Raw genomic sequence first — 11202 nt, forward strand, 5'->3', positions numbered from 1 at the left:
TGGACATGTGTCCGGAAACGCTTAATTCCCATGTTAGAGCTCATTTTAGTTTCGTCAGCATGTACTGTACTTCCTCGATTCACCGCCATGGTTTCATACAGGATACTCTACCTGTGCTGCTAGAACATGTGCCTTTACCAGTACCACAGAACATGTGGTTCATGCACGATGGAGCTCCTGCACATTTCAGTAGAAGTGTTCGTACGCTTCTCAACAACAGATTCCATAGCCTCCACGCTCTCCTGACCTCAGCCCTCTTGACTTTCATTTATGGGGGGCATTTGAAAGCTCTTGTCTACGCAACCCCGGTACCAAATGTAGAGACTCTTCGTGCTGGTATTGTGGACGGCTGTGATACAATACGCCATTCTCCAGGGCTGCATCAGCGCATCAGGGATTCCATGCGACGGAGGGTGGATGCATGTATCCTCGCTAACGGAGGACATTTTGAACATTTCCTGTAACAAAGTGTTCGAAGTCACGCTGGTACGTTCTGTTGCTGTGTGTTTCCATTCCATGATTAATGCGATTTGAAGAGAAGTAATGAAATGAACTCTAGCAAGGAAAGTAAGCGTTTCCGGACACATGTCCACATAACATATTTTCTTTCTTTGTGTGTGAGGAATGTTTCCTGAAAGTTTGGCGGTACCTTTTTGTAATACCCTGTATAGACAGGAGATTAATATTTGATTCATTAGGACCTCCAGTCATTATCGTCAATCTATTGCATCACAGAGAGTAAGAGCCCCTTATTCTCGAGCCAACAATTATTTCATATACCCTGTCCTTAAATCTATTGTTTGTGTCGATAATCAAGTGCATTTATGTTCTGATGTATAATAAATCTTATTGTAATATTTAATCCGCTTATCATTTTGTAGATATATGCAGAATCCCATTTCCTCTTGTTTATTATGATAAAGTTCTTTTTTTTCTGAGTAGATTACGATTTTTAATTAAATTATTGTGAGTGTGCACTCCTTATTTTACCAACTAGCAGGGTCCGCCACCACTTTCTTCCGTTACCGTTGTGCGCATAATTAATTAGGTGGTAGATAAGGAGGGGGTCGAGTGCATGTCTCGTTCTCATGCAAAATTCGTCTGAATGAAAGAGGTACAAACTCTCCTCCACCCCGGCACCTGGCAGCCTACCTGGTCTCGGTTTAACTGTGTTCGTTCCTTTATGCTTAGACTTCAGAATCAGATCACGAGCAGTCGACTTGGGCACCTTTAGAAGCGTCAAAATATATCTGAAGGATTTGTTAGTCAGGTGAAATCCAACGACTAGTCCACTTAAGAAGTCACTGAGCTCTGCTCAACCGATCCTTTCTGGTGTTAATGTTTCTCTACCGATGACGCAGTACTCCTCGCGTCCTTTTATACTATCTGGTCAGTCTCTTGCAAGATCTACAGGTTAATTACTCTTTATACAGAGTGGTCATAAACACCCTGGAAAGCTTGTAAGGGTGTTGCAAGGTAGGTTGTGCTGAGAAATTACTATTATAAAAGAAATTCCATTGTTGCATCGTTTCCGACTTGATTAGCAGTGAAGTTAGGTAATCAGGGTGCGTCGCATGTCTGTAGGAATCAGAATGCGTTTCGAAAAAGACGATCGTGTGAAACCCAGCTCGCGCTATTCGTCCACGAGACTCAGAGGGCCATAGAGACGGGTTCACAGGTAAATGCCGTGTTTCTTGACTCCCGCAAGGCGTTCGATACAGTCGTTTAATGAACTAAGTAAGAGCATGTGGACTATCAGACCAATTGTATGATTGGATTGAAGAGTTCCTAGATAACAAAACGCAGCATGTCATTCTCAATGGAAAGAAGTCTTCCGCAGTAAGAGTGATTTCACGTGTGCCGCAGGGGAGTGTCGTAGGACCATTGCTATTCACAATACATATAAATGACCTTGTGAATAACTTCGGAAATTCACTGAGGCTTTTTGCGGATGATGCTGTAGTATATCGAGAGGTTGTAATAATGGAAAATTGTACTGAAATGCAGGAGGATCTGCAACGAATTGACGCATGGTGCAGGGAATGGCAACTGAATCTCAATGCAGACAAGTATAATGTGCTGCGAATACGTAGAAAGAAAGATCATTTCTCATTTAGCTACAATATAGCAGGTCAGCAACTGGAAGCAGTTAATTCCACAAATTATCCGGGAGTAGGCATTAGGAGTAATTTAAAAGGGAAAGACCATATAAAATTAATCGTCGGTAAAGCAGATGCCAGACTGAGATTTATTGGAAGAGTCCTAAGGAAATGCATTCCGAAAACAAAGGAAGTAGGTTACAGTGCACTTGTTCGCCCACTGCTTAAATACTACTCACCAGTGTGGGATCCGTACCACATAGGGTTAATAGAAGAGATAAAGAAGATCCAATGGGGAGCAGCGCGCTTCGTTACCGGCTCATTTAAGAATCGCGAAAGCGTTACGGAGATGATAGATAGACTGCAGTGGAAGACTCTGCAAGAGAGATGCTCAGTAGCTCGGTACGGGCTTTTGTTGAAGTTTCGAGAACATACCTTCACCGAGGAGTCAAGCAGTATATTGGTCCTTCCTACGTATATCTCGCGAAGAGACCATGCGAATAAAATCAGATAGATTAGAGCTCACACATAGGCTTACCGACAATCTTTGTTTCCACGAACAATACGAGACTGGAATAGAAGGGAGAACCGATAGAGGTACTCAAAGTACCCTCCGCCACACACCGTCAGGTGGCTTGCGGAGTATGGATTTAGATGTAGATGTCAAGTAGTCTGCCAGAGACGGTGTTGCCACATGTGTTTGCGTTTGGCTTCCTAAAACCGAACAAGAGAGTGATATAAAAACTGGACACGGGATGCAAGTAAGTATCTAATCCGAACCAAAGTTTGAGCAGTCTCGCGCGCTATCACCTACGCTATGAGAAAAACTGACGGTAATTGGTCTAATCCTAAGGCGAACGCTCGCGATAAGACGAAAATTCGAACCCCGGTCCGGCACAAATTTTTACTGTCGTCATCGCATTATACAGGCGATGGTTGTCCCCATTCGCCACTGTGAATACATTCTTGTATTTCAGAACGGCTGTAGTACTTCTGAACAACAAAGGCACTGAATATTGTATTTATCTGCCAACACAGGGCAAACGACTTTCTATTAAAATGTCTCCCCTATACGGGAATATACACTGAAGCGCCAAAGAAACTGGTACAGGTATGCATATTCAATACAGAGATATGTAAACTGGAATAATATGGCGCTGCGGTCGGCAACGCCTACCATAAGACAAGTGTCTGGCGCAGTTGTGAGATCGCTTACTGCTGCTACAATGGCAGGCTATCAACATTTAAGTGAGTTTGAACGTGGCGTTATAGCCGGCACACGGGCGATTGGACACAGCATCTGCGACGTAGCGATGAATCCGGTAAAACATCAAATCGCCGACATCACTGCGGCCTGAAAAACATCCTACACGAACGAGACCAACGACAACTGAAGAGTCGTCCAACGTGACAGAAGTGCAACCCTTCCGAAAATTGCTGCAGATTTCAGTGTTGGGCCATCAACAAGTGTCAGCGTGCGAACCATTCAACGAAACATCATCGATATGGGCTTTCGGAGTCGAAGGCTCACTCTTGTGCCCATGATGACTGCACGAGACAAAGCTTTACGCCTCGCCTGGGCTCGTCAATACCAAAATGGATGATGACTGGAAACATGTTGCCTGGTCGGACGAGTCTCGTTTCACATTGAATGGAGCGGATGGTTGTGCACGGGCGTGGAGACAAGGTCATGAGTCCATGGACCCTATATGTTAGCAGGGGACTGTTCAAGCTGGTGAAGGCTTTGTAATGGTATGGGGCGTGTGCAGTTGGGATGATATGGGACCCCTGACACATCTACATACGACTCTGACAGGTGACATGCACGCAGACGGACTTAGGAAATTCCTGCAGGACAATGCGACACCCCACACGTTCAGAATTGCTACCAGGTGGCGCCAGGAAAACTCTTCTGAGTTTAAACACTTCCGCTGGCCACCAAACTCCCCAGACACGAAAATTATTGAGCATAACGTGCTGTTCAGAAGAGATCTCCAGTCCCTCGTACTCCTACGGATTTGTGGACAGCCGTTCAGGATTCATGGTGTCAGTTCCCCCCAGCACTACTTCAGACACCAGTCGAGTCCATGCCACGTCGTGTTGCTGCACTTCTGCGTGCTTGCGGGGGCACTACTCGGTATTAGCAAGGTGCACAGGTTAATTTGGCTTTTGGTGCACATCATGGATGTACAAGCGCAGGTTGTCGACACTTGCTTGACGACATATGGAAGTTTGGTTCTGGTCCTGAAGCGTGCTCGGATAGCCAAATGGTAAGGCGACCGCTGGCGACAAGCGGGATATCTGTGTTCGAGTCCCGGTTCGGCACAAATTTCAAATTGTCGTCATTCCTTTATACAGCTGTTTGTTGTTCATATTCGCAATTGCGAATACATTTAATACAACTTTGTATACTGGTGTGCGGATACTTTTGGCGAGTGTATATCTTGCACACCAGCTGGAATAATTTTTTTAGACTAATTCTACTAAGGATCTCAACAACTCTGAGGGAGGTACAATCCAGATAGTAGAGATATAATTCTGAGAAAAGAACAGCGAAAATTCGATAAAGGTGACTTATTACAGTTATTTGTGAAATTCGAGGGCAACTCGTAACAGTCGTAGGCGTAACCTGAATCGTCATTATGACGGAGCGCCATACCCTTGGCGGCTGGCTTCGCCGGCTTACCTTGTGGCAGCGGACAAGAGCCGGTCGGTCGCTCGGGCTCCCACTACAGGGTCAGCTGGGCTGGTGGCAGATAGCTGCTTATCGAACGCTTCGCCAGTTATCGGCTCAGCTCGTGCCTGAACTATGGAGGACACGGCCTTTGCGACACAACTGGCCGACAGCGACGGGGCTAGAGTGCAATGTGGAGCACAGTCGCGAAAAGAGGGCAGTGGAGAGAAACCAGTGGGCATTACAACCAACGAACGGCAGCTGTGCTGTTCACTCTTCTTTCATGGTTTAAGATCAGCCAAGCACCACATTCAAGGCGCCAAGTTAGCTTTCTCCAAATATCGCTTAATGTCTTCCCTACCTATCTCTGACTCAATTGCCTTGAAAAACTTCCCCTTCATTAATTCAGCTGCTTCATTTTGTTATCTTCTCAATCTCCTTTTTCCTTGCAGCAATTTCTTCTGGCCCCTTTTCTAAACCAATTCGCCGGCCGTGGTGGTCGAGCGGTTCTAGGCGCTCAGTCCGGAATCGCGCGACTGCTACGGTTGCAGGTTCGAATCCTGCCTCGTGCATGGATGTTTGTGTTGTCCTTAGGTTATTTAGGTTTAAGTAGTTCTAAATTCTAGGGGACTGATGACCACAGATGTTAAGTCTCACAGTGCTCAGAGCCATTTAAAGCACTTTTTTTTAAGCCAATTCGATATGCCACTTAATCTTCGAAAAAGTTGTACGGTTTCCCTTATCAGTCTGTCCCGGCTCATTCCTTCACCAAAGAAGGCTAAGTAGATATTCCAGAATTCGATTCAACAACTGATGCAAACATAAGTAAGTTAAATCTAGATATCCTCGGTGTAGCGAAGCAACTCGACTTACTTAATAAAGGCAACTCTTCCGGTCCACACTGCATATGAGTTAGGTTCCTTTCAGGGTATTCTGATGTAATGGCTGCAGATTTAGGAATAACATACAGTTGCTCGATCAACGAAAGAGCCGTACTTAAAGACTGGAAAGTCGCACAGGCCATATCTGTACCCAAGAAATAGTAATCCGTTGAATTACAGACCCATGTCACTGACGTCATGACTTAGCCACAGCCTGGGGGATGTTTCCAGAGTGAGATTTTCACTCTGCAGCGGAGTGTGCGCTAATATGAAACTACCTGGCAAATTAAAACTGTTCGCCGGACCGAGACTCGAACTCGGGGCCTTTGCTTTTCGCGGGGAAGTGCTCTATCAACTGAGGTACCCAAGCACGACTCAGGCCCGGTACTCACAGCTTTACTTCTGCCAGTACCTCGTCTCCTACCTTCCAAACTTTACAGAAGCTCTCCTGCGAATCTTGCAGAACCAGCACTCCGGAAAGAAAGGATATTGCGGAGACATGGCTTAGCCACAGCCTGGGGGATGTTTCCAGAGAGAGATTTTCACTCTGCAGCGGACTGTGCGCTGATATGAAACTTCATGGCAGATTAAAACTGTGTGCCGGACTGAGACTCGAACTCGGGACGTTTGCCTTCCGCGATCAAGTGCTCTATCAACTGAGCTACCCAAGCACGACCCACGCCCCGTCGTCAAAGCTTTACTTCTTCCAGTACCTCGTCTCCTACCTTCCAAACTTAAGCTCTTCTGCGAACCTTCCAGAACTAGCAGTCCTGAAAGAAAGTATATTGCGGAGAGCACTTGCCCGCGAAAGGCAAAAGTCCCGAGTTCGAGTCTCGGTCCGGCACACAGTTTTAATCTGCCAGGAAGTTTCATCCAGCAAATGTTTGAGGACGTAGGTTGCAAGTGCTACTCTGAAGTGAAGAGGTCGGCACAGTATACGAATTCGTGCCTGGCCGCATCAAACCAGTCAGAATACCGATGACTCAAACGACAGCACTCTTGACAGGCGAGTGCGTTTCTTTCGGCATCTCTCTGTCTATTGTGGTATGGTTTCTTTCACGTCTCTGATGCAGCAGAAAAGGCAGCGCTTAGTATTATAACTTGAGACAGGTACGGAGGTTTGATGCCGGGTAGTTGAATTGGTCACTTTTGTCCTTCTAGTGCTGCGGCGAGGACTTTCTTCTCCCAGACCTTTTCTCCCGCTGTTTGGCTACGCTGATTGAGCCGTCCTCGGGCCTGCCGCCCCCCCCCCCCCCCCGCCCCCCTTCTCCAGCTCCCAGGTCGCAGCCTGGGCAGGTTGCTCAGCGCCGATCGATCTCCAGCCAGCAGCCAGCAGCCGGGCGGCCCCACCCGCCCCGGCAGCAGCGACGCAGCGTCGACGCCCTGCAGCCGCCGCCCACGCTGCCCTCACCGCCGCCCGACAAGTAACGGAATCCCGCCGAACAAATAAAAAATACACTCTGGACAAACGCTCACGAAGGCATTCTGCACAATGAGACACTACGGCCCTGGCCCCTTACTCAGCTCGCGTTTATCGCGAATCCCTCGCTCTGCGCAAAGTAAAAAGCCGCCCCGTTGTTTACTGCTTATGTAGAAATCGCCAGTTAATTTCATCGGGAGGTCGAACTTATCATGGATATTTTTAACCGCAAAATTCTTAAAGAGTAAATACACGACTCGCCATTAAAATTGCTACACCAAGAAGAAATGCTGATGATAAACGGGTATTCATTGGCCAAATATATTATACTACAACTGACACGTGATTACATTTGGGTGCGTAGATCCTGAGAAATCAGTACCCAGAACAACCACCTCTGGCCGTAATAACGGACTTGATACGCCTGGGGATTGAGTCAAACAGAGCTTGGATGGCGTGTACAGGTACAGCTGCCCATGCAGCTTCAACACGATACCACAGTTCAGCAAGAGTAGAGACTGGCGTATTGTGAAGAGCCAGTTTCTCCGCAACCATTGACCAGACGTTTTCAATTAATGACTGATTTGGAGAATGTGCTGGCCAGGGGAGCAATCGAACATTTTCTGCATCCAGAAAGGCCCGTACAGGACCTAAAATGTGGTCGTGCATTATCCTGCTGAAATGTAGGGTTTCGCAGGGATCTAATGAAGGGTAGAGCCACGGGTCGTAACACATCTGAAATGTAACGTCCACTGTTGAAAATGCCGTCATTGCGAACAAGAGGTGACTGAGACGTGTAACCAATGGCACGCCATACCATCACGCCGGACGATACACCAGTATAGCGATGACGAATACATGCTTCCAGTATGCGTTCACCGCGTTGTCGCCAAACACGGATGCGGCCATCAAGATGCTGTAAACAGAATCTGGATTCGTCCGAAAAAATGACGTTTTGCCATTCGTGCACCAAGGTTCGTACACCATCGCAGGCGCTTCTGTCTGTGATGCAGCGTGAAGGGTAACCGCAGCCATGGTCTCCGACTGATAGTCCATGCTGCTGCAAACTTTGTCGAACCGTTAGTGCAGATGGTGGTTGTCTTGCTAACGCCCCCATCTGTTGACTCAGGGATCGAGACGTGGCATACTGTCCGTTACAGCCGTGGGGACAAGATGCCTGTCATGTCGACTGCTAGTGATACGAGGCCGTTGGGCTCCAGCACGACTTTCCGTATTACCCTCCTGAACCCACAAATTCCATATTCTGCTAACAGTCACTGAATCTCGACCAACGCGAGCAGCAATGTCTCGATACGATAAACCGCAATCGCGATAGGCTACAATCCGACCTTTATCAAAGTCGGAAACGCTATGGTACGCATTTCTCCCGCTTACACGAGGCATCACAAAAACGTTTCACCAGGCAACGCTGGTCAACTGTTGTTTGTGTATGAGACATCGGTTGGAAACTTTCCTCGTGTCAGCACGTTGTAGGTGTCGCTACCGACGCCAACCTTGACTGAATGCTCTGAAAAGCTAATCATTTGCATATCTCAGCATCTTCTTCCTGTCGGTTACTTTTCGCGTCTGTGGCACATCTTCGTGGTGTAGAAATTTTAATGGCCAGTAGTGTATACACTGAGGGGGCAGTCATGGGATAGCGATATGCACATATGCAGCTCGCGTACCCAAGATATAAAAGGGCAGTGCTTGACGAAGCGGTCATTTAAACTCAGGTGATTCACGTGAAAAGGTTTCCGACATCTTTACGGCCGCACGACGGGAATTAACAGACGCTGAACGCGGATTGGTAGATGGATCTAGATGCGTGGGTCATTCCATTTTGGAAATTGTTGAGGAATTCGATATTCGGACATCCACAGTGTCAAGAGTGTACTGAGAACACCAAATTTCAGACGTTATCTCTCAATACGGACAATACAGTGGCCCACAGCCTCCACTTAACGACCGAGAGCAGTGCCGTCTACGTAGATGGTTCAAATGGTTCACATGGCACAAATAATTTTGTTTGTTATAATTTACGCCAAAAATATATGGTAAAAATTTTTCGCCCTTGTGGTTCCCAAAAAATATGGTCCAAATGGCTCTGAGCACTATGGGACTTAACATCTGAGGTCATCAGTCCCCTAGAACATAGAACTACTTAAACCTAAGTAACCTAAGGACATAGCACACATCCATGCCCGAGGCAGGATTCGAACCTGCGACCGTAGCAGCAGCGCGGTTCCGGAACCACTCGCCTAGAACCACTCGACCACAACGGCCGTCTCGTCTGCGTAGAATTGCCAATGATAGCAGACTAGCAACAATGCTTGAAATAACCACAGAAATCAACGTGGGGCGAACGACGAACGTATTCATCAGAACAGTGCTGCGAAATCTGGCTTTGATGGTAGCAGGCGATCAAAGCGAATGCCTTTCCTAACAGCACGACGTCGCCTGCAGCGCCTCTGCTGTGCTCGTGACCGTATGATCTGGATGACTGGAAAACCGTGGCCTGATCAAACGAGTTAACAAGAGCAGATGGTAGAATTCGAGTGTGGCGTAGGCAGTACGAAGCCACAGACCCGAGTTGTCAAAAAGACACTGTGCAAGATGGTAGTGTCTGCATAGTGATGTGGACTGTGTTAACAAGCAATAGACTGAGTCCTCTGGTTCAACTGAACCAATTATTCACTGGAGATGGGTATGTTCGGCTACTTAGAGACAATTTGCAACCATTTAACGATGGAATTATTGTAGATGACCATGCCCCATGTCACCCACAATTGTTCTCAACTGTTTTGAAGATCATACCGGATTGTCCGCAGCTCGAGGTCGTGCGGTAGCGTTCTCGCTTCCCACGCCCCGGTTACCGGGTTCGATTCCCGGCGGGGTCAGGGATTTTCTCTGCCTCGTGATGACTGGTTGTTGTGTGATGTCCTTAGGTTAGTTAGGTTTAAGTAGTTCTAAGTTCTAGGGAACTGATGACCATAGATGTTAAGTCCCATAGTGCTCAGAGACATTTGAACCATACTGGGTAGTTTGAATTAATCATTTGGGTACCCGTATCGTCTGACATGAACCCCATCGAACCCGTATGGGACATAATCTTGCTCCTTTCTCTTCTTCCTCTTCATATATCTCTATAAACCACGCTATGTTCTTTTCCTTTATATTTCCTTAATTATGTTACATCATGTCTCTATTCTTCTCCTCACTTCACCACCAGTCTCCCCCATAGTCCTTGCTGCTAGCACTCCTATCTAAAATCTGATTCTTTCATAATGTCTAATTATAACAGTACTTATCATCTACGAATATAAACTCTATATGTATGTATTTTTCCAAGTGTGCCTTTTAATTGTTTATTTCACTTTTTGTACTAGATATAGTTTAACATGCCAACTAAAACGTATGAATGTAAAATAAGTAGAATGCCTGGTTAGATGTAAGAGAGGGTCTGTGGCCCTAATCTTGCCAGGTTAAATAAATAAATAAATAATCGAGAGGTCAGTTCGTCCACAAGCTCCTGCACCGGGATCTCTTTGGCAGTTATAGATTCCTATAGAGTCAGAACAGCTCAGTATTTCTCCTGGCAACTTCCAAAGGATTGTTAAGTCCACGTCTTCCCGAACTGCTGCTCTACCCCGAGCAAAAGGAAGTCCGACACGACATTAGGAGGTATCCCATGACGTTTGTCATCTGAGTGTGGCGCTTAACATCGTCTCCTTGCCCCAGCCTTACAAATCGTTTCAAGTTCTATAAGTTTCAAGTGAATTGTTAACCCTGGTTTCTATCTCAAGGAAAGACGCACAGTGGAGATCCAACTACTGAAGTTCAATTTACTAAATGTTTCTCTCTTACATGATAAGTGACGTTGGAGGTCACAGAAGGACGGAAGCTGTGCTGGTATGCACACTGCAGAAATGTTTAATGAAACTGAATACCTCCATGAAACACATTTATTCACGAATTTTGAATGTACTCCTGAACTGAATTTAACATGAAATACATGTAAAAACCTAATACTATGGTTCCTTACAGCCGGCCGGTGCGGCCGAGCGGTTCTAGGCGCTTCAGTCTGGAACCGCGCGACCGCTACGCTCGCAGGTTCGAATCCTGACT

The sequence above is a fragment of the Schistocerca gregaria genome, chromosome 9, assembly GCF_023897955.1.
Source record: "Schistocerca gregaria isolate iqSchGreg1 chromosome 9, iqSchGreg1.2, whole genome shotgun sequence".
Classification (NCBI taxonomy): Eukaryota; Metazoa; Arthropoda; class Insecta; order Orthoptera; family Acrididae; genus Schistocerca; species Schistocerca gregaria.